The sequence below is a fragment of the Schistocerca americana genome, chromosome 3 (assembly GCF_021461395.2).
Source record: "Schistocerca americana isolate TAMUIC-IGC-003095 chromosome 3, iqSchAmer2.1, whole genome shotgun sequence".
Taxonomy (NCBI): Eukaryota; Metazoa; Arthropoda; class Insecta; order Orthoptera; family Acrididae; genus Schistocerca; species Schistocerca americana.
The window spans coordinates 652,639,762-652,665,178 of NC_060121.1; the positions used below are offsets into that span (position 1 = coordinate 652,639,762).

The following is a 25,417-nucleotide window of genomic DNA, read 5'->3' on the forward strand; positions in this document are numbered from 1 at the left end:
TCTACTCATACCTACTCCCACTTGGACCTCTCGATCTGTTCTGCCACTCTTGCCCGTCGGTTCGAGTGGTATGTCCTTTCTGACACCTATTCGAGCGACCACTTCCCCTGTGTCGTTCGTCTCCTGCACCACACCCCATGCCCACGTCCTTCGAGCTGGAACATACTGAAAGCTGACTGGGGACTGTACTCCTCCCTGGCGACCTTTCCGGACCACGATTTTCCCAGTTGTGACAGTCAGGTCGAATACCTCACGGCTGTTATCATCAATGCTGCCGAACGTTCCATTCCTCGTACTACTTCTTCTTCACGTCGCGTTTCCGTCCCCTGGTGGAACGAGGCTTGTAGGGACGCTATCCGTGCTCGACGACGTGCTTTACGCACCTTTCGCCGCCATCCTACGTTGGCGAATTGTATAGAATACAAACGACTCCGAGCGCAATGCCGTCGAGTCATCAAAGACAGCAAAAAAGCTTGTTGGGCCTCTTTCACCAGCTCCTTTAACAGTTTCACTCCCTCTTCTGTTGTTTGGGGTAGCCTGCGCCGGCTGTCGGGCATTAAGGCCCACTCCTCGGTACCTGGCCTGACCTCAGGTAATGAAGTCCTTGTTGATCCTGTGGCTGTCTCCAACGCCTTTGGCCGCTTTTTCGCGGAGGTTTCAAGCTCCGCCCATTACCACCCTGCCTTCCTTCCCAGGAAAGAGGCAGAAGAGGCTCGGCGACCTTCCTTCCACTCGCTGAATCTGGAAACTTATAATGCCCCCTTTACTATGCGGGAACTCGAACGTGCGCTTGCACTGTCCCGGTCCTCTGCTCCGGGGCCAGATGCCATTCACGTTCAGATGCTGGCACACCTTTCTCCGGCGGGCAAAAGCTTCCTTCTTCGTACCTACAATCGCGTCTGGACCGAAGGTCAAGTCCCCATGCGTTGGCGTGACGCCGTTGTTGTTCCTATACCCAAACCCGGGAAGGATAGACACCTTCCTTCTAGTTACCGCCCCATTTCTCTTACAAGCTGTGTCTGTAAGGTGATGGAGCGCAAGGTTAATGCTCGGTTAGTCTGGATTCTTGAATCTCGACGACTACTTACTAATGTGCAATGCGGCTTTCGTCGCCGCCGCTCCGCTGTTGACCACCTTGTGACCTTGTCAACATTCATCATGAACAACTTTTTGCGAAGGCGCCAAACGGTAGCCGTGTTCTTCGACTTGGAGAAGGCTTATGATACCTGTTGGAGAGGATGTATCCTTCGCACTATATACAGGTGGGGCCTACGCGGTCGCCTGCCCCTTTTTATTGATTCCTTTTTAACGGATCGAAAGTTTAGGGTACGTGTGGGTTCCGTATTGTCCGACGTCTTCCTCCAGGAGAACGGAGTACCTCAGGGCTCCGTCTTGAGCGTAGCCCTTTTTGCCATCGCGATCAATCCAATTATGGATTGCATTCCACCTAATGTTTCAGGCTCTCTCTTTGTCGATGACTTCGCGATCTACTGCAGTGCCCAGAGAACATGCCTCCTGGAGCGCTGCCTTCAGCGTTGTCTAGACAGCCTCTACTCATGGAGCGTAGCAAATGGCTTCCGGTTCTCTGAAGAGAAGACAGTTTGTATCAACTTTTGGCGATATAAAGCGTTCCTTCCGCCATCCTTACACCTCGGTCCCGTTGTTCTCCCATTCGTGGACACAACTAAGTTTCTAGGGCTCACGTTGGACAGGAAACTGTGTTGGTCTCCACATGTCTCTTATTTGGCGGCCCGTTGTACACGTTCCCTTAATGTCCTAAGAGTTCTTAGCGGTTCATCTTGGGGAGCGGATCGCACTGTCCTGCTTCGCTTGTATCGGTCCATAGTCCGATCGAAGCTGGATTATGGGAGCTTCGTCTACTCGTCCGCTCGGCCGTCCCTCTTACGCCGGCTCAACTCCATCCACCATCGGGGGATACGTCTTGCAGCCGGAGCCTTCTACACTAGTCCTGTCGAGAGTCTTTATGCTGAAGCTGCCGAGTTACCATTGACCTACCGGCGCGACGTACTGCTGTGTCGGTATGCCTGCCGGCTGTTGTCTATGCCCGACCACCCCTCTTACGAGTCCTTCTTCGCCGATTCTCTCGACCGTCAGTACGGGTTGTACGTGTCTGCCCTGCTGCCCCCCGGAGTCCGCTTCCGTCGCCTGCTTCGACAATTGGATTTTGCCCTCCCTACCACCTTCAGAGAGGGTGAGAGCCCGACACCACCTTGGCTCCAGGGTCCGGTTCCTATTTATCTCGACCTCAGCTCACTCCCGAAGGAGGGTACTCCGGCTGCAGTGTATTGCTCACGGTTTGTCGAACTTCGTGCTCGACTTGCCGGTCACACCTTTATTTACACCGATGGCTCCAAAACTGACGATGGTGTCGGCTGTGCCTTTGTCGTCGGGGCCGCCACCTTTAAATACCGGCTCCTCGACCAATGTTCCAGCTTTACGGCCGAGCTTTTTGCTCTCCATCAGGCCGTTCAGTATGCCCGCCGCCACCGCCATTCATCGTATGTACTCTGCTCTGACTCACTCAGTGCTCTTCAGAGCCTTGGCGCTCCCTATCCGGTCCATCCCTTGATTCAACGGATACAGCAGTCCCTCCATTCTTTCGCTAATAATGGTGGTTCTGTCAGCTTTCTGTGGGTTCCCGGACATGTAGGAGTGCCTGGGAATGAGGCTGCGGATGCTGCAGCCAAAGCTGCAGTCCTCCTGCCTCGGCCAGTCTCCCATTGTGTCCCGTCATCTGACGTTCGTGGGGATGTATGTAAGAGGCTTGTGTCGTTGTGGTGGGATGCTTGGTCATCCCTCCAAGGAAACAAGCTCCGGGCAGTAAAACCGCTCCCAACTGCTTGGACAACATCCTCCCGACCATCTCGGCGCGAGGAGGTCCTTCTGACCAGGTTGCGGATTGGGCATTGCTGGTTTAGCCACCGCTACCTGCTCTCCGGTGATCCAGCCCCGCAGTGCCCTTGTGGTCAGGCATTAACAGTGCGCCATGTTTTATTGTCGTGTCCCCGTTTTAGTCAATTTCGTGTTATCCTGTCCCTGCCATCTACTTTACCGGATGTTTTAGCTGATGACGCTCGAGCAGCTGCTCGTATTCTGCGTTTTATAACTTTGACTGGCTTGTCCAAAGACATTTAACCTTTTTACTTATTTTATCTGCATCTTTGTCGGGTACTTCTGGTGTCCCCCCATCCCCTTGAGTTTTAGCAGATTCCATTTGCTCTAACACCAGTGACTGGGCGCTAATGACCTCAGCAGTTGAGCGCCCTGAAACCCCACCAAAAAAAAAAAAAAAGAGAAGAGAGACCGTGCACTATTATGATACTGTTTTATGTGCAGCATTGAGAGATTGTCTCTGACTGCAAGTTCGGTTGGGAGGTCCGGTATCATTAAATGGTTTAAAGGTGATGACAACGAAATTCTAAAACTCGGTTGAGCACGGTGTGGCACCTGGAAGAGGAAGGCATCCTACACAGGCGTAAGTTAGTGACGAGGTTGCTATTGCTGTAACTGACCATGCAGCTTTTGCCCTGGGGAGTATTAGCGTTCGTGCGGTGCACGAGAATTGTCCTTCCCATGGTCAATAACAGGGAAAGTTTTGCGCTCTATTTTACACTGGTACCCGTAAATGATCCAGACGTTGCAGCAGTTGAAACCTCATGATTCACAGCAAAATTCCGAGTTTGCTCTTCGGTTTCTGGCACGGATCGAAATTGACATGTTGCCGGGCAATATTCTATGGAATGACGACGCGCATTATACACTACAGGTGTAGTGAATTCGCAGAACTGCCGAATTTGGGCTACTGTCAAATCGCATGTCACGGACGAAGAGGCATTGCACTCACCGAATGTGACTATGTGGTGTGGATTCACAAGTATCTTTATTCTCGGTCCGTTGTTCTTTGAAGAGAATACACCCAGAGGGTCTGTCAGGTGTACCGTGATATTTGCACGTTAACGAGACCTCCTTGTATAACATGTGATTCTTTCTTTGGAAGAGCGCATCTGTGTGAAAACCACTGTTTTGATATAAGATGGGGCAACACCACACGTTGCTCAGTGAAAGATCTTCTAGATGCAACCTTTCCCGAAAGTGTTACCTCCAGAGGTTTTCCAGATGCACGGACTGCAAGATCACATGATCTGGAGGCATGTGACTCGGCTCTCAGAGTACCTAAAATAACGCGTGTCCCAGGGACGCTTTCGTTCTCCACCTGATCTGAAGACCAGGATACAGAAACAAGTAGCTCAGATTCTAGCGGAACTGCTCCGAGCAATCCTTTACCACGCCATTTTATAGATACAACATCTCATCAACGTCTCCGGTGGTCATATTGAACAAACTGTAGGCTGCGGTTAATAATTATGCCTTTCCCACTTGTGACCTTTACTGCTCACATCTGTTCCTAAACCGCTATATGTGGAAACATTTCTATACGTCTTTCTTGCATTTACAGTGCCAGATTTGTATCTGGTGATCGAAACTGGAATTAATGTTTTTCCAGCGTAAACCTGTACCGCATTAATGCATTAGAATATCTACCAAGTTTAGCTTCCACACAATAATTGCAGCCGACCCTGGACGTCCGTGAGCAGCTGCGCTTTAAGTACAGCTACCCGACAGCAAATGAAGCGCACGCTCAGCTGAATAGTAGCACCCTTGGATGTGGTTAAGCCATTTCTGCACATTCTCTTTCCTTTCACGAGTGCTGGCTTCACAAGGTATACAGGGGACCTTATATGTGGTTCGGGAAGCTTGAAAGGTAGCAGAGACGTACTGGCGGAAGTAAAGGTGCGAAGGCAGGTCAGAGTCGGGCGTGGACAGTTTTACTGCGTACAAGCAAGCCGCTTAGCAAAAAAATGGTTCAAATGGCTCTGAGCACTATGGGACTTAACATCTATAGTCATCAGTCCCCTAGAACTTAGAACTACTTAAACCTAACTAACCTAAGGACAGCACACAACACCCAGTCATCACGAGGCAGAGAAAATCCCTGACCCCGCCGGGAATCGAACCCGGGAACCCGGGCGTGGGAATCGAGAACGCTACCGCACGACCACGAGCTGCGGACGAGCCGCTTAGCAGAGGACACATTAACGCAAACCTTAACAAGTGTCTGTCACCGATTACGCGCTTCTAAGCATCCTGTAGCATTATTTATTATATATTTACCGTATGGCATACATCACAGTCCTTATACATTTTATACAAAGGTTAATTGCAGACTGACATTAAGACATTTAATATAATCAATTGCCTCCTCTGTTGCAGCAAGGAAATCGTTGAAGGTTCCCTTTTAGGCTCTAACCGAGCATTCTCCCACTATGGCAGACAATGACTGTTCGCGTCCGTAGCATGTCATAAGCTACACGTGTCTCGCGGGTGGTGTTAAAGAACAGTCACTTCGAGGCGGCCAAACAATGGTCGATCTTGATCGCTGACCTCCTGGATAATTGTACATCGTATATCTTATAGCAATCAAACATCCTTACGCAAACTGATCACAAGTTTGGTGAAATGTCCTGGCGAAGACTTTCCGCACAAGTAGATCTGTTTGGATGAACGCCTTTACCGAAGTCTAGCCAACTTCTGCTGAAAACCATGTAATTAAACTGATCTACTCAGCTTTATGTGAAGTATGCAATGTTGAATCGAGTATGACAGACATACAGGGTGCCACTGAAAATGTAGATACTCCTTTACATCTCATAACTTCAATACATCTTTTTTCATTTTTCGGGTGTGACCACTTTCCAGTGGCTGAAGGCAGGCTGAAAATTGAACAGAGAAAATTCATTTGGAATCGCTACTGGAAGACTAAGAACATAAGTGAAATGCGAAGACAGTTCAGAACAAAGTTTCAGCGACATGTACCAACGCTACTCGCAACACTTACTCGTCTGTGAGATACGTTCGAGGAAGGAGGAACTGACCAGAATGCCCAAATGATTTGAGTGGTATCAAGCAAGAGGCGCATACAGGACAAAAAATTCTCATACAAGGTTATGTGGAGTGGTGTAGTCACTTTTAAGTTAAATGGTGCAATTAATCGTCAAAATTTTACGTACTGGGCAGCTGAGAATCTTCACAGGACTGTGGAACACCATGTGAACCTACCAAGAGTTATAGTGTCGTACAGTTTGTCAACCTTTGGTTTGATAGGACCTTTCTTTTTTGACGTTACAGTGACTGGTGAAAATAACCTGAATTTACAACAGGAATACGCAACGCTCCGCATCGAAGAGATGTGTCGGGATTGAGGACGGTATTCCCAGCAGGATGAAGTACCTCCCAAGTAACATCGAGATGGAATGGTTACCCTGACGAGCACCTACCGGGCAGAGGATAGGACGAAGAGTCAACACAGAGTACCTTCCACGCTAACCAGATTTGACCCCTACAGATTTTTTTCTGTGGGGGGGGGGGGGGGGGGGGAGATGTGAAGCCCAATGTTTGTAGCACAAGAGCAGCTGCAATCAATGAGGTGAAAGCAGCCATTGAAAACAATATGTCAGAATACCAAATAAAATGATTAGGAACGTGTTAGACTCCACTGGTCATTTTTATCAGCTGTGTCTGGACCACAGTGACCAACAATTTGAACTCTGATAAATGCTGGTTTCTGCATTTGTTAATTTTATTTTGAAAATTTTCCGTATCTTAATAAATATTAGTCACGGTCATAAAAAATACATTTCTTCGAATATACTGTATTTTCATGGAAGAAAACGATTATAACGAAATAACTTAACATAGACAAATGTAATGTACTGCGAATACATAGAAAGAAGGATCCTTTATTGTATGATTATATGATAGCGGAACAAACACTGGTAGCAGTTACTTCTGTAAAATATCTGGGAGTATGCGTGTGGAACGATTTGAAGTGGAATGATCATATAAAATTAATTGTTGGTAAGGCGGGTGCCAGGTTCAGATTCATTGGGAGAGTCCTTAGAAAATGTAGTCCATCAACAAAGGAGGTGGCTTACAACACACTCGTTCGACCTATACTTGAGTATTGCTCATCAGTGTGGGATCCGTACCAGGTCGGGTTGATCGAGGAGATAGAGAAGATCCAAAGAAGAGCGGCGCGTTTCGTCACAGGGTTATTTGGTAAGCGTGATAGCGTTACGGAGATGTTTAGCAAACTCAAGTGGCAGACTCTGCAAGAGAGGCGTTCTGCATCGCGGTGTAGCTTGCTCTCCAGGTTTCTACAGGGTGCGTTTCTGGATGAGGTATCGAATATATTGCTTCCCCCTACTTATACCTCCAGAGGAGATCACGAATGTAAAATTAGAGAGATTCGAGCGCGAACGAAGGCTTTCCGGCAGTCGTTCTTCCCGTGAACCATACGCGACTGGAACAGGAAAAGGAGGTAATGACAGTGGCACGTAAAGTTCCCTCCGCTACACACCGTTGGGTCGCTTGCGGAGTGTAAATGTAGATGTAGATGAACTAGCAAGCAGTTGCATGAAAGAAATTTTATTTCTTTACCGCAAATAATGCGACAGGTATAATCATCTGAAGATGGGCACTAAGTGCCCGAAACCGATGATAATGATAACAATAATAATAATAATAATAGTAATAACATATAATCAGTCATGAGTAATTGCAGAAAATATTTGAAATATTAGAATATTATTGAATTGCTGGAAATATTAGAATATTGTTCGCTGTCTTTTACGAGAGCCTGAAAACTATTTTTGTGGTTAGCCAGAAAGCGATGGAGAACATACTGACCATGGTTCCCAGTCTGCAAGTGCACATTCTTGTCCAGCCCACTGAAAGAAATTTTCTATTTGCTCAGCGAGATCATGACTATGATTATAAATGAAACTCTTGAGTTCTAATTGATACATTTGGGAAAGTTTCACACACACAACATTTAATATTCATTTCGTTACTACTGATAATAAATCTTTCTGTCCTTAACAGCGCTATGAGTGGTTCAGAGGCGACCTCTAGGGTAGGTTCCGATTTATCTGTCTTTCGCTCTGACTTCTGATAGTCAAAATAACTGTTCGCCACGAAAGTGGAAAATAATTGTCACCACTTGCCATGCGGATTTGTTAACATGACGGGTGGCACACTAACAGTTACTTCTGCGAAATCTAAGCGATCCATGACGGTGTACAGTCCTCGCGAGCTCACTTTCCATTATTACTGAAAAATCTGCGTTTAAAGTCCGCATCATGTTGGAAGGCGGCCCAATTTTCAGCCGTTCTACGTATCCCCCTCCACTAGCCACTGACTCTTTCCAAGCGGCTAGCAGCGAGTTACAGCGAGAATCTCGCTCCTACATTCTACACTGTTGCCGTACTTCGACAACCGAATTATTCATTCAACTGTCACTGTAAACGTGTAAGTGCGATTGAAAGAAAAAGCCAGATGACGGGAAGAATGTGAAGTGCTTCATAAGCAGGCGAGGGGGATTATTTAACCCATTTATAACTTTGCTGATGTGAATTTGAAAGCAGGTCTCCTATTGTTGACATTTGAAGACAAAAGAATGGACTCCAGAACCATGCGGTGTCGGCAAGAGAACAGTAAAGGGCCGGCCGGTGTGGCCGTGCGGTTCTAAGCGCGTCAGTTTGGAACTGCGTGACCGCTACGGTCGCAGGTTCGAATCCTGCCACGGGCATGGATGTGTGTGATGTCCTTAGGTTAGTTAGGTTTAAGTAATTCTAAGTTCTAGGGGACTGATGACCTCAGTAGTTAAGTCCCATAGTGCTCAGAGCCATTTGAACCATTTTTGAGAACAGTAAAGAGAACTGTAAACGAAAGTGTCAGAGCTGTAAGAACTGTAGAAAAAGTTGGCTTCGTGTCGTTTGGAAAGCATCGAACTCGCAAGGAACCTGTAACACAACGATGTTTTAAAGTACTCCATGTGAATGACGAATGCCCGACATCACATAAACGTGTTACAGTTATGCAGGAGAAGGTTAGCTTCAATGGTAAGCGCTTCGTCAATGTAAATAATTTTAAAAGAAATTGGTTCCTGATATGTTAAGAAGAAAGTTTTTAGTTCAAAGAAGTGACATAGGTGAAGCATGAACTACATCACATAAAGATTCACGATACAAGAGGAAGTAGTTCAACATTGTATTACCTTGATGAAACATGGGCCATTCAGAATCATCCCAGGAAGATCTGCTGGAAAATGAGTGATAGTAATAGCAGTTTTAAAATTTTCATAGGAATAGGTTCTCGGATAATTATTCTGCATGCTGACTCTTCTTCTGGTTTTGTTTCTGAGAGTAAAGTGTTATTTACGCGTAAGAAAAACGGCAGTAACTAATATTAGGAAATGAACGCTGTCAGTTTCGTGACGTGATTCACAACTGTCGTATCTTGCTTCGAAATCTGTCATTGCCATTTATAATTCAGTTGTTACACGAAGTATAAACACCAGAAAAGCGGATATTTTTTCCTGGCTTACAAAATAGATATTAAACACAGTATAAATCACACTCGTGCCGATCTCCTGCAGCTCGTTAATTTATACAAGTCACGTTGCAGAACGTACGAACTTGAATTTATTGCACGTGAATGGGGTCACATAGTTTCGCGTTTACTCACGTGCCACTGTCAGTGTACCACTATGGAATTAATTTGGGCAAAGTATAAGGCTATATGTGGCACAATCTGTACAGCACGCTGAGAAGCTTCAGAAAGAATAATTTGACAGGGAAGTGATGGTGGATATAAGCCTTGAAACTACCATCGTCAATTTATAATCAGATTTTTCGGAAACAGTCAAATAGAAGTGACACCCGTGGTATTACGATATAGACTTTGGAACAAAGTAATAATATTTCTTAGTTTTAAAGCATCATGGTTTAAAAAATGTTTTTCAACATCTTAGTTGCACACATAATAATGAGAACTTCCTCGCCTTTTTGATGAGGACTTTGTATTCTTTGGATTATGCAGGCCATAATGTTCAACATATTGTCCAAGGAGAAGTTAAGCCTCTCCCACTACGTTGTATGCTCTAATAACACGCGAGAACGCAGCGGGATAAATTCTTGAAAAATCTGATATTTCCTCATGTAAACCCCTGATACGTAAAACTGTTACTGGTCGAGGTATCGGTGGTTTTCGATGTTATCGGTCATCATTCCCTGTAGTTATTCGCAGGTGATGGTTAACTGTTAGCTAGTTCAATGGATTATAAATGCGGTCTCTCACTGTAATGTCGAACGAGTTAGTTTACCCTCATAATGCCAATTAACAGCGGAAAAATATGACAGCGTTCTGACCATTTTTACAATAGTCTTCTCATTGGTCTTTTCTACCACTAATTCTTTCTTACATGCAGAGATTACACTTAACTACACTCAAAAACACGAACACGCACACTTTATACACATTTTTAAAAGTTCTATTGAGTTTAATGATTTTAGTATGTGCTTGAAGTTAATTTTGTTGTGTGTTAAATTTTTACTTATAATGCAGTTCAAATCGCAATAAATGATAATTGCAAGCAGTTTCAATGATTCCGTCGTTAGAATATTATTTTGAGAAAAATTGTGCTTCAAGTCTTCACAAAGCTGTCAGCTGTTCTCGCCTCCCGACGTCACGCAGAGTAAATCTGTGGAGCTGTGGACACAACGTCGTCAAGAAGTGAATTAATATTTCTCTTATGACGACTTATCGAAATTGGTTTTAATATTTACTATTCCATTCATAGATTTGAACGTATAATACGATGTACCACCGGCAAATGAGCCTGGCAGTTGCCCGCAGCAACGCAGTTCAGCAACGTGGACTTTTTTGCCCGCTCTCTACTGCCGCGCATGTGCAGTTCTCATCCCTACACTGCTCCGCCTCTATGCGCGGGAGTTCCGTCTTCCGTGACGCGAGCTATAGTAACAGCCTGATGTGCATCTTCATATTTTCGCGGCGCAAATACTGATCCATAAAATTTCGGGCGTGCAGCCGCATAAATTAGACTTCTTCTTGTAATATTTCGGCTGAATACCGTCCATCCATCTTCAGAGTGAGCCGAGGTGACTGACGCTCCAGCACTTGCTCCGTCCTCTTAAAGCCGTGGACCGCACCACTGAGCTTTCGGCCACAGATACACAAGGCGCCCGAGACGTTAATCGGCGGCAAAGACGTATGGCATGTGCATGAAAATAGATCTATGGCTGCGCAGTCGATCCACACGGTGATTTCGATGTATCACTGCGAGCTGCACCGTCGCGACGTCTTTGTGATTTTATTACAGAAATTGCCAGATTCCACGATTTGTCCAAGCTGAAGCCGCTATCTCTACTAATTAATTTCGTCACCAAGTGAATTTCAATTGCTTCCTTCACTACTGAGTCCCAGAAGGATGAAGTCGAGGCTACAATTTCGACGTTATCGTACACCATAGAGTGCCCGGTGTCAATACAGTGCTCGGCCACCGCAGATTTATTAGGTTGTAAGAGCCGGGTGTACCTGCGATGCTCTGTGCATCTCTCCTGGATAGTACGTGTCGCCTGTCCGATGTATGAACGGCCGCACTCACAGGGGATCTTGTAAACCCCATGCTTCCGTAGCACCAAATCATCTTTAACGGAACCCATGAGTGCTGCTGTCTTTGGTGGAGGGCAAAAAATCACTTTCACTTCGTGCTTACTGAGGATCCGTCCTATTTTTGATTATAGGCTTCCCACGTATGGCAGATTTTCTTATACCCCCAGTTGGTCCATTTGTAGCACGTTATGTATTTGCTGTTGTGAGTTCCCGTTGGCTTCAAAAACTCTTCTCAGGTGTAAAATCTCGTCCTCCAGACTGCTCTCGTCAGCAATGGCATGTGCTCTGTGTACTAGAGTTCTGAGTACACTCATCGTCTGTGAAGGATGGTGGCAGCTATTTGCGCTTTAATATAATTCTGTATGGGTCGGTTTTCGATAAACCGCGTGTCCCAAGGTGCCATTTTTACGCCGTACCAGAACATTCAAAATGGAAGGCATCCATCTTTTTCGATTTCCATCATGGAGTTCAGATGATCTAAAGATCTTTTTAACTTGTCTTCACCATGGGGCCACAAACGTGTCGTCAACATACCTCGAAAACACTGTGGGCTTCAAGCTTTCAGATTCCAGCGCCTTCTCTTCGAAGTCCTCCATAAAAAAGTTGGCAACCAAGGGCGACAAAGGACTACCCATGGCGACACCGTCAGTCTGTTCATAAAATATGTTATTGAATAAAAAATATGTCGAGGTCAAAACATGTTCAAACAAAGCTGAAATCTCTTTATCGAAACTTTTTCCAATAAGAAACAATGATTCCGAAAGAGGAACCTTTGTGAACAACGACACTACATCGAAACTGACTAACATATCTGAATTGCTCAGTTTGAGTGATTTCAGTTTGCCAATGAAGTCCACAGAGTTACGTATACGATGAGCGCATTTTCCCAGAGGCCTTAGTAACGATGCTAAGTGTTTGGCACAACAATAGGTTGGAGAGTCGATGTTACTCACTATCGGACGCAGAGGAACACCATTCTTGTTGATCTTTATAAGTCGATAAAGCTTTGGAGGCACCGCTCCACTTGGTTTCAATCTTAGCACAACGTCTGGTGGAATGGTGGAGGCGTTCAGAAGCGAAGCAGTCTTCCTAACCACCTGGTTGATGGGGTCTTTACTGATCTTCCTGTATGTGCTGTCACTCAACAAACTGTTCATTTTATGATGATAATCGTCACGAATCATTAAAACAGTGGCATTACCCTGATCAGCTGGAAGAAACACCGTCTCGGTATCCTGGCGATGTTAACGTAGTATAGCTCTCTCGGTCACAGATATGTTACTCCTTTGTGGGCGAGCCTTCATAACTGCTCGACAAGTTTCGCGTCTAATTTCTTCAGCTGATGTATCTTCAGCAGTCGCATGTACCATTTCATCTGTCAGTTGCAACAGTTTTCAATGGAAATGAACGAAGAGTATGGAGATTTGAGACTTTATATATTACTGCAAAGAACGATGGTTGAGTCAAGGGGCGGGCCTACAACGAATTTTCGGTTTAAAACCCGTTTTTGTTGAATTTATGAAGGAAAAGGTAATGTAGGAACGAAAATTAGACCAACCGGAATTGTGTTTATGTGCAAACTGAAGCGACGAAAGAAAATTTATACTGAGGCCGGGATTCGAAATCGGGTCCCCTGCTCACTAGGCAGATGCACTGACCACTATGCAATCCTGGCAGTGGCTTTGCACAAATGCACGAACTACGCTGGCATGCCTACCTCCTCAGTCCAAATTTCCTTTCCTGCCTCAGCCCAGTTAGTATTCCCCCTACGCTCGAACAGCTTTGCAGAGACACTCGAAGTATATTGCAACAGTACCTCAGTAAGGTACGAAACGGGGCATCCTGCCCGAAACTCAGGTATGGGTCCTTTAACCAATTTCGAATAAAGCACCTATGCCTGGGTTCCAGGCAGGATTCCCTATTTCGTTCGATGCTGAGCTGGTGTTCCAATACACTTGGAGAGCCTCTACAACGCTCTTCTAGTTTAGGGATAATAACAAGTGGGTTGAAGCGAGAATAGGATTTGCATTGAGGAAGGAGGCGTACGAGGGTAGTCCGTACAGTTGTGCAAAGCCACTGTGCTAGGGTGGCGTAGTTGTTAGCGCATCTGCCTAGCGAGCAGGAGACCCGGGTTCAAATCCCAGCTCTAGTATAATCATCATTCGTCGCTTTTCTGCATATATACATCACAGATGTTTGAGACTTGGAAAGGCCTCTGGAATCACGTATTTTAATTTCATCCAGAATGGATTGTAGACATCGCATTTTACACGGACTCGACTGCACATTACCCACAGTAAGACATTGCAAGGTGAGAAACAATTATTTCTGATATTATGGGGACGCATTCGAAAAGAAAATCGCACTATAGGAGGGAAAAATTGTGTCAAACACAGTCCATTTCCATAAGCTCACTGGCATTAAAGAAGACGTGAATCCTGAAGAATTCATCGTGCAACTGAAAGAACTAAAAGGATAATTTCCACTGCCACTCTTACATCCGTTACCGAGCTGTTTCCGAGACCGTTTGACGTTTCAATTGAAAGCACACCTGTGTATGTGCAGGCGGAACTGATCGTTCTCTAGTGTTATTCCCGTTTAGAAGACAAATCCCCAACGTTAGAACTGTCCAGGACATTCATTGTTTTCCTCAGGCAGAATTTCCACGACTCCATAATGAGTTTGCAAAAGTGCTACAATATTTGAATGAACATATATGTGTGAAAGACCATTTTTCAATTAGGAAACTAAATAAGTCACGATTACGTGGCAACCTGATTGCGAAAATGTGTGAAACTATCTGCGTCTGTTCGTATACCAACAGTTTTTACCAGATAAAAATTATCTCTTCAGCGCGACAAGAATTGGTAAATAATATGTTACAGAGAAAGTGAAATATGAAACCAAGTTGTATCCAGTGCAACTGTATTGCATTTAAATGAAGCGCACTCGCAGTTTCTCCCTATTCCTCGTGCTCAGATGGTATGCTATAGTGGGGGAGAATGTGCAGCCAGGCTGACTGCCGTGGCACGTGCACCAGAACATGGTTTGTGAGCTGAATTGTTGGTCTGTTCTGGTGGCTCTTTACTATGTTGCTATGAGTATATATGTATATGCTGAGAAAATGTCAATAGATCTTAAAGAATAAAAAGTGTGTGGTCCTCCATATGAGTACTATCAAAATTCCGCTAGATTTCGGATGCAAAATAAATAAAACAAATTGAAAGACTACAAAATAAAGCCTACAGGGATTATAATTATGTGCACTTAAATTGGAAATATCGCATAGAAAATATATGAATCAAACCAAAGACTGCATTTTACTATCAGAACACAAGAAAGTGTACGAAATTTATTAAAATTTCTGGTTCCCCAGTGCTTGATCGGCCCCTTCTGGAATATTGCTGTGTTGTGTGGGATCCTTATCAGCTAGGACTGGAGGAAGACATCAAAAAATTCAAGTAATGAATGGTTATTTTTTTATTATTGCGGAATAGGAGAGAGAGAATCACGAATATTGTTGTGACCAGGCGAGACTCCTCTCGTCTGCCCACAAATTTGTGTTCTTTGATTGCTTTAGGAGAAGACTCATCAGCCTAGAACACATGAAAGATTGGCTCACTTTGTTACATAAATGAGTAAAAGATTAACTTAATTTTGCCACAGGAGTACTGCATAATTTAAAACTGCCGTGGTCTAACAAAGTACTGCTTGACACGCTAAGAACAACTGTTCTGTTGAGATATAATTTTCAACATTATGAAGTACCTTTTATCAGAAACTTTCACTGTCGCTGTCCTAGTCGATGATGCTGACCGCAGTAGCTCAGCTCGCAGACTGGGGCTGGGCTCTTGCTAGCGCGATATTATATTGACCTCACTGTGTGTGCTGCAGTACTGAGGAAGAAACGCGGTCTTCAGGAGGGACTCCCATACGTCACTGCGGGTAGCAATTTTGGTGTGCCACCGCGATCTCTGAACGATACCACACACGTTACACGAGTTGGGGGTGTCAACTGTTAAAAATAAGAAACGCCTTTAGTTGTCCTCAGATCTTTTCACGAACTTTCAAAATAATTTGTTCACCCCATCTACATAGAAATAACAATTTTAATAAAATAATAGGAGTCAAAAATCACACAATGATTTGTTGTTGTTGTGGTCTTCAGTCCTGAGACTGGTTTGATGCAGCTCTCCATGCTACTCTATCCTGTGCAAGCTTTTTCATCTCCCAGTACCTACTGCAACCTACATCCTTCTGAATCTGCTTAGTGTATTCATCTCTTGGTCTCCCTCTACGATTTTTACCCTCCACGCTGCCCTCCAATACTAAATTGGTGATCCCTTGATGCCTCAGAACATGTCCTACCAACCGATCCCTTCTTCTGGTCAAGTTGTGCCACAAACTTCTCTTCTCCCCAATCCTATTCAATACTTCCTCATTAGTTACGTGATCTACCCATCTAATCTTCAGCATTCTTCTGTAGCACCACATTTCGAAAGCTTCTATTCTCTTCTTGTCCAAACTGGTTATCGTCCATGTTTCACTTCCATACATGGCTACACTCCATACGAATACTTTCAGAAATGACTTTCTGACACTTAAATCAATACTGGATGTTAACAAATTTCTCTTCTTCAGAAACGCTTTCCTTGCCATTGCCAGCCTACATTTTATATCCTCTCTACTTCGACCATCATCAGTTATTTTGCTCCCCAAATAGCAAAACTCCTTTACTACTTTAAGTGCCTCATTTCCTAATCTAATTCCCTCAGCATCACCCGACTTAATTAGACTACATTCCATTATCCTTGTTTTGCTTTTGTTAATGTTCATCTTATATCCTCCTTTCAAGACACTGTCCATTCCATTCAACTGCTCTTCCAAGTCCTTTGCTGTCTCTGACAGAATTACAATGTCATCGGCGAACCTCAAAGTTTTTATTTCTTCTCCATGAATTTTAATACCTACTCCGAATTTTTCTTTTGTTTCCTTTACTGCTTGCTCAATATACAGATTGAACAACATCGGGGGGAGGCTACAACCTTGTCTTACTCCCTTCCCAACCACTGCTTCCCTTTCATGTCCCTCGACTCTTATAACTGCCATCTGGTTTCTGTACAAATTGTAAATAGCCTTTCGCTCCCTGTATTTTACCCCTGCCACCTTTAGAATTTGAAAGAGAGTATTCCAGTCAACGTTGTCAAAAGCTTTCTCTAAGTCTACAAATGCTAGAAACGTAGGTTTGCCTTTCCTTAATCTTTCTTCTAAGATAAGTCGTGAGGTCAGTATTGCCTCACGTGTTCCCATGTTTCTACGGAATCCAAACTGATCTTCCCCGAGGTTGGCCTCTACCAGTTTTTCCATTCGTCTGTAAAGAATTCGTGTTAGTATTTTGCAGCTGTGACTTATTAAGCTGATAGTTCGGTAATTTTCACATCTGTCAACACCTGCTTTCTTTGGGATTGGAATTATTATATTCTTCTTGAAGTCTGAGGGTATTTCGCCTGTTTCATACATCTTGCTCACCAGATGGTAGAGTTTTGTCAGGACTGGCTCTCCCACGGCCGTCAGTAGTTCCAATGGAATACTGTCTACTCCGGGGGCCTTGTTTCGACTCAGGTCTTTCAGTGCTCTGTCAAACTCTTCACGCAGTATCATATCTCCCATTTCATCTTCATCTACATCCTCTTCCATTTCCATAATATTGTCCTCAAGTACATTGCCCTTGTATAGGCCCTCTATATACTCCTTCCACCTTTCTGCTTTCCCTTCTTTGCTTAGAACTGGGTTTCCATCTGAGCTCTTGATATTCATACAAGTCGTTCTCTTATCTCCAAAGGTCTCTTTAATTTTCCTGTAGGCGGTATCTATCTTACCCCTAGTGAGATAGGCCTCTACATCCTTACATTTGTCCTCTAGCCATCCCTGCTTAGCCATTTTGCACTTCCTGTCGATCTCATTTTTGAGACGTTTGTATTCCTTTTTGCCTGTTTCACTTACTGCATTTTTATATTTCCTCCTTTCATCAATTAAATTCAATATTTCTTCTGTTACCCAAGGATTTCTACTAGCCCTCGTCTTTTTACCTACTTGATCCTCTGCTGCCTTCACTACTTCATCCCTCAAAGCTACCCATTCTTCTTCTACTGTATTTATTTCCCCCATTCCTGTCAATTGCTCCCTTATGCTCTCCCTGAATCTCTGTACAACCTCCGGTTCTTTTAGTTTATCCAGGTCCCATCTCCTTAAATTCCCACCTTTTTGCAGCTTCTTCAGTTTTAATCTACAGGTCATAACCAATAGATTGTGGTCAGAGTCCACATCTGCCCCTGGAAATGTCTTACAATTTAAAACCTGGTTCCTAAATCTCTGTCTTACCATTATATAATCTATCTGATACCTTTTAGTATCTCCAGGGTTCTTCCATGTATACAACCTTCTTTCATGATTCTTAAACCAAGTGTTAGTTATGATTATGTTGTGCTCTGTGCAAAATTCTACCAGGCGGCTTCCTCTTTCATTTCTGTCCCCCAATCCATATTCACCTACTATGTTTCCTTCTCTCCCTTTTCCTACACTCGAATTCCAGTCACCCATGACTATTAAATTTTCGTCTCCCTTCACAATCTGAATAATTTCTTTTATTTCATCATACATTTCTTCAATTTCTTCGTCATCTGCAGCGCTAGTTGGCATATAAACTTGTACTACTGTAGTAGGTGTGGGCTTCGTATCTATCTTGGCCACAATAATGCGTTCACTATGCTGTTTGCAGTAGCTTACCCGCATTCCTATTTTCCTATTCATTATTAAACCTACTCCTGCATTACCCCTATTTGATTTTGTGTTTATAACCCTGTAGTCACCTGACCAGAAGTCTTGTTCCTCCTGCCACCGAACTTCACTAATTCCCACTATATCTAACTTCAACCTATCCATTTCCCTTTTTAAATTTTCTAACCTACCTGCCCGATTAAGGGATCTGACATTCCACGCTCCGATCCGTAGAACGCCGGTTTTCTTTCTCCTGATAACGACATCCTCTTGAGTAGTCCCCGCCCGGAGATCCGAATGGGGGACTATTTTACCTCCGGAATATTTTACCCAAGAGGACGCCATCATCATGTAATCATACAGTAAAGCTGCATGCCCTCGGTAAAAATTACGGCTGTAGTTTCCCCTTGCTTTCAGCCGTTCGCAGTACCAGCACAGCAAGGCCGTTTTGGTTATTGTTACAAGGCCAGATCAGTCAATCATCCAGACTGTTGCCCTTGCAACTACTGAAAAGGCTGCTGCCCCTCTTCAGGAACCACACGTTTGTCTGGCCTCTCAACAGATACCCCTCCGTTGTGGTTGCACCTACGGTACGGCTATCTGTATCGCTGAGGCACGCAAGCCTCCCCACCAACGGCAAGGTCCATGGTTCATGGGGGGAGGTTTCCATTTTCCCCACTTGTAATTCGAGTGTGAAACGGTCGCTAAAGGTGTTAAAGTAGTTCTATGAACCCTCTGCTGAACACTGAAGTGTGCATTACAGAACAGTCACGTAGAAGTAGACGAGATGGATTTGCATTGACTTCAGATACACTACTAGCCATTAAAATTGCTACACACGAAGATGACGTGGTACAGACGCGAAATTTAACCGACAGGAAGAAGATGCTGTGATATGCAAATGATTAGCTTTTCAGAGCATTCACACAAGGTTGGCGCCGGTGGCGACACCTACAACGTGCTGACATGAGGAAAGTTTCCAACCGATTTCTCATAAACAAACAGTAGGTGACCGGCGTTGCCTGGTGAAACGTTGTTGTGATGCCTCGTGTGAAGAGGAGAAATGCGTACTTTCACGTTTCCGACTTTGATAGAGGTCGGATTGTAGTCTATCCCGATTGCGGTTTATCGTATCGCGACATTGCTGCTCGCGTTGGTCGAGACCCAACGACTGTTAGCAGAATATGGAATCTGTGGGTTCAGGATGGTAATACGGAACGCCGTGCTGGATCCCAACGGCCTCGTATCAATAGCAGTCAAGATGAAAGGCATCTTATCCGCATGTCTGTAACGGATCGTGCAGCCACGTCTCGATCCATGAGTGAACAGATGGGGACGTTTGCACGACAACAACCATCTGCAAGAACAGTTCGACGACGTTTGCAGGAGCATGGACCATCAGCTCGGAGACCATGGCTGCGGTTACCCTTGACGCTGCATCACAGACAGGAGCGCCTGCGATGGTGTGCTCAACGACGAACCTGGGTGCACGAATGGCAAAACGTCATTTTTTCGGTTGAATCCAGGTTCTGTTTACAGCATCACGATGGTCGCATCCGTGTTTGGCGACATCGCGGTGAACGCACATTGGAAGCGTGTATTCGTCATCGCCATACTTGCGTTCAATTGTTCAGCTGTGTGTGAAATCTTATGGGACTTAACTGCTATGGTTATCAGTCCCTAAGCTTACACACTACTTAACCTAAATTATCCTATGGAGACACACCCATGCCCGAGGGAGGACTCGAACCTCCACCGGGACCAGCCGCACAGCACTGGCGTACCACCCGGCGTGATGGTGTGGGTTGTCACTGGTTACACGTCTCGGTCACCTCTTGTTCGCATTGACGGCACTTTGAACAGTGGACGTTACATTTCAGATGTTTTACGACCCGTGGCTCTATCCTTCATTCGATCCCTGCGAAACCCTACATTTCAGCAGGATAATGCATGACCGCATGTTGCAGGTCATGTACGGGCCTTTATGGATACAGAAAATGTTCGACTGCTGCCCTGGCCAGCACATTCTCCAGATATCTCAGCAAGTGAAAACGTTTGGTCAATGGTGGCCGAGCAACTGGCTCGTCACAATACGCCAGTCACTACTCTTGATGAACTGTGGTATCGTGTTGAAGCTGCATGGGCAGCTGTACCTGTACACGCCATCCGAGCTCTGTCTGACTCAATGCCCAGGCGTATCAATGCCGTTATTACGGCCAGAGGTGGTTGTTCTGGGTACTGATTTCTCCGTATCTACGCACCCAAATTGCGTGAAAATGTAATCACATGTCAGTTCTAGTATAATATATTTGTCCAATGAATACCTGTTTATCATCTGCATTTCTTCTTGGTGTAGCAACTTTAATGGCCAGTAATGTAGTTACAGCACGTAGAATAATAGCCACTACCTGTCTTCAACCATTACGGATAAAGTTCGCTTAATAATTACAGTTAAAGGGTCAGTTGGGTTGTGTTCAATGAACGGTGAAACGGGGCTGTCAGTACTGGAGTAGCTATACATAAGGAGTCTGTTTTCAGACGTCAACTGGGGATAGAAAAGAAACGAGTGGTGATAAGCCTGTTTCTTTGCTCGCGCTTGCTGTTGGGTGTAATACGCGGGAACGAGTGTGGTCGATTATAGCAAAAGACGGAGAAAAACTGCAATGGAATGATGCCTGTCGTTTAGACTTTTCATCAGTTTTTGTATACGTAAGAGAAGGAAGTACGAGATCCTGATTGGTCGTCATATGTTGATCAAAGCTGCATATAGAGAGCACCCCCATCTGTGCGGCTCGGCACGTAGCTTTTTAATTTGGCGCGGGTGTCTACGGCCAGAAAGTGCGGCGGGCTGTCCATTTCGCGAGCGGAACGAGCGCCATATCTGGGAGGGGAGGGCTGTCCCAAGGCCTGATTAGTCTGCGGGAGCCGTTGGCAGGCGGCGCACGTAGCGGACGAGGCAAAGTAGCCGCGCGGGACAGGCGACAGGGCAGGCGGACGGCCCATCTGCATGCAGGCCGCCTCAGCCGGCGTCCGCGGCCGTGGCGGCGCCAAGGAGAAACTCCTGGACACCTGCACCACTCACTGCCTGCACCCGTACCTCACTGTCTGTCTTCAGTGTTAGCGAATGGAGAAACTTTATTTCCCTTCAGAAAACGAGTGAGAATGATCGCACAATCGGTTTAATAGCTCATACATCCACGTTGCTGACTAGAATAATATGCAGAAGAATGGAAAAGAAAATTGAGGATGTGTTAGATGATCAGTTAGGCTTTAGGAAAGGTAAAGGAACCGGAGAGGCAATTCTGATGTTGCGGTTGATAATGGATGCAAAACTTAAGAAAAATCAAAACACGTTCGTAGGATCTGACTACCTGAAAAAAGTGTGCGATAATGTAAAACGGTGCAAGCTGTTCGAAATCCTGAGAAAAATAGGGGTAAGCTATAGGGAGAAACGGGTAACATACAATATCAAAGAGGGAATAATAAGAGTGGACGACCAAGAACGACGTGCTCGCATTAAAAAGGGTGTTAGACACGGATGTAGTCTTTTGCCTCTACTGTTCAATCTGTACATCGAAGAAGCAATCATGGTAATAAAATAAAGGTTTAGGAGTGGGATTACAATTCTAAGTGGAAGGATATGAGTGATGAGATTCGCTGATGAGATTGCTATACTGAGTGAAAGTGAAAAAGAATTACATAATCTGCTGAATGGAACGAACAGTATAATGAGTACAGAATGTGGATTGAGAGTAAATCGAAGACAGACGAAACTAATGAGAAGTAACAGAAATGGGAACAGCGAGAAACTTATCAGGATTGATGGTCACGAAGTAGATGAAGTTAAGGAATTCTATTACCCAGGCAGGAAAATTACCAATGATGCACGGAGCAAGGAGGACATCAAAAGCAGACTAGCAGTGGCAAGAAGGGCATTCCTGGCCGAGAGAAGTCTACTAGTATCAAACATAGGCCCTAATTTGAGGAATAAATTTCTGAGAATATACGTTTGGAGCACAGCATTGCATGGTAGTGAATCATGGACTGTGGCGAACCTGGAGCGGAAGAGAATCGAAGTGTTTTAGATACGGTGCTACAAACGAATGTTGAAAAATAGGTAGACTGATATGGTAACGCAGGAGGAGGTTCCGCGCAGAATCGGAGAGGAAAGCAATATGTGGAAAACACTGAGAAGGAGAAGGGACAGAGTGATAGGACATCCGTTAAGACATCAGGGAATGACTTCCATGGTACTAGAGGGAGCTGTAGAGGGAAAAAAATGTAGAGGAAGATAGAGATTCGAATACATCCAGCAAATAATTGAGGACGTAGGCTGCAAGTGCTACTCGGAGATGAAGAGGTATGTGCAGGATAGTGGAAAGGAATTCGTGGCGGGCCGCATGAAACCAGTCAGAAGACTGATGACTAAAAAAAAAAGATGGCAAAGTGGCCGTCGTATGGATGGTGAGTTAGCGTCCGCTCCGTTTGTATTACATATTTGCAGTGGCAAATGGAATCCACTAACATTCGCGTTCGGTTAGCGAGTGCATGTAATGGCACCAATTCCGCTGCGAGTGACTGTAATCTGTGCGGACATTACTGTGATAATAAGAGACGTATCTCTGCGGCCCGGACCGCGTCGTGCCGCGTCGGCTTGCGAAGCGTCAGCATTCAGGCCCAGGGAGTACCCAGGATCTGAACTGGGAGGGTGGGGGGGGGGGGGGGGCAGGTCATACTAGTTTCAGGAAACAAGGACTTGAGACAACATACAGCACTTCTTATTAAATAAAACAGTAAACCAGTGAAAAACTGCTTTTAATAAACATTTTAAATATAAGAATGCACTTGTACAATCCGAGAAAACATGCAGCATTTCTTGTTAAATAAAACAGTAAACTAGTAAAAAACTGCGAATATCTTCTAGGGGGGGTGGGCAGCTGCCCCCCCCCCCTGCCCCTCGCTGGGTACGCCCATGATTCAGGCTATGTGGAGCGCAACTTACATCAGCAGCTATACTGGCACCAGTTGTCACATCGCCGGCCGCCGGGGCATCGGTTCCTGTGGCGGAGGAGGCATGTGACGTTGACGACTGCGGAAACAACAGAGACCTCATTAACAACGGAGTCTGTAGCAGATATTGGGGGGAAGGACAAATAAAAGAAACGACAGTCAGATTTAAAACAAGCCCATGAGAGAAACTGACAGTTAATTACGTGCTGGAGGTAAATCAAAAAGTTGGAGCGGAACTGGTTACAAAGAAAAGAATATATATTGGATTTCGATCAACCACTGTGAAGGACTACGTTGCAGTCACCAAGTGCTATAACTGTCACGACTATGGGTATATTGCAGAGTTCTGGAAGGAAAACAAGCCAACATGCTCCCACTGTGGAGAGTGTGACCATCTAAAAAAAACCTGAAGTACCAAACGAGCCCCAGTGTGCATTCCATGTGCGAAAAGGAAGAAACCGTGCAGCCAACGAGCTAAAGACTGTGCGACGTACCACATGTCCTTGGAGCGCGAAATTCAAACCTATTGCGTAATCCCATGGCGAGCATCACAGGAAACCACAGAGTAAATACAAATGCAGCAAATATCAGGTCGACAGTCGAAGAAGATGAAACACTGTTCTGGAAGGAAACTATTAAACCCGAACCCACTAATCAAAAGGTTTGTAAAATTGAGTATCATCTTGGTACGAAAAGAAAACTTCCATCAAAAAGAGAGCGAAATGCAGAAAGCGCCAAAATATTCTGGTCCATTGTGAAGGGTAGAATGAAGAGAAACATATTGACACAAACCGAAAACATGATTGACGGTACAGACAAGAGCGATAACTAGTTGGACAATAAAAAGGCCAGTAATGAGACTAATGGAGAGGAGTAGCTGAGTGTATGGAAGCGACTAAGAAGAAAGGAAAACTAGGGATGGAATCGAGCATGCGCGGAGCTAATGTGACCACCCAGAGGTGCCTCACATAGTGACTGTCCCAGGGCAGCTCAGAGAGTCTAAAAAAGGAAAGAAGAAATCGCTTCTCGGCTTTTGGCAAGACCAGCGTGAAAGTTCTTTGTTTGGTGATGTCAATGTACGAGAATCACCAATCAGTTTACATATTCATACACGCCTTTACCTTTCACCCAGACATGAATGCTTTCATCAGAATTAATCATACGCTCTATTATGAGTATGGAGAATGAAAGGGGAAGCAGGAAGAAAATAAGACTTTCCATAACCTTTGTTAGGTGGTTCCCCAACATGCGAAGTACGATATGAAATAACATCACACTCAGAAAAATCTTCAAGTCCAGCAACATTAGCAATGACACTACGCCCCCTCATAATAGCAACAGTCAACCAACCATTGCCGTGAAGGAACGTGTCATTATTTTCCATACTGAAATTCAACCACATCCTACAAAAGCAGCAGGCCATCCAGAACAACCTGTGTAGCGACTGACTGAATGGGTATCTTAATCTTCTTGTCAGATGCTGTAGTTGTCAAAGTATCTTGTCGCTGATTGAGATTCGCAACAATCTTCAAATCTTGTGACATTTATCTCAAATGAGGACACTACCACTGATGATGCTTTGATCTTTCCAAAAGCCAGACGCTACGTATAACTTTGCTTTCTAAGTTCTTTGGAACTGTGTGACCTTGGCTTAATCTTTACTTGATGCTGCAGGCCAAATTAACACAGAACCAATGTATAGCAGCTATCTTCCCACGTCGACAAGTCAACACTGCTGACTTACAGGAGGCAATTTGGGGATGGTGGTAGGCTGTTTTAATATATTTTCGGTACCCGTGAAGTACACTTAATGAAATCAAGAGTTTGTAACATCAACAGTCACCAGAACTCTGGTTATGCCTCCTTTAGGTATATATTGTGGCATGCCCTCTTGACAATGAAGACTTAAAGATGGACACACTCTCAAGTTCAGAAAAGTTGAAAGTCAATAAATAAAAGGTGGGGCAGCAAACAACACGTTATAGTTACAGAGTATGATAGCACGCAACAGCTAACAGAGAAAGATTATAAAGTACGCAAATAATAGAACCTAAAGATGGCAACTGGAAGTAAGCAA

At 44.7% G+C, this 25,417-nt stretch overlaps 1 non-coding gene across 1 annotated transcript; it reads left to right on the forward strand.

Annotated features, from left to right (window-relative positions):
* Window positions 1–13,633: 13,633 nt before the first annotated feature.
* Window positions 13,634–13,705, forward strand: Trnaa-agc. The gene has a single exon. It is a non-coding gene; the product is annotated as a tRNA-Ala (tRNA).
* The last annotated feature ends 11,712 nt before the right edge of the window (window positions 13,706–25,417 follow it).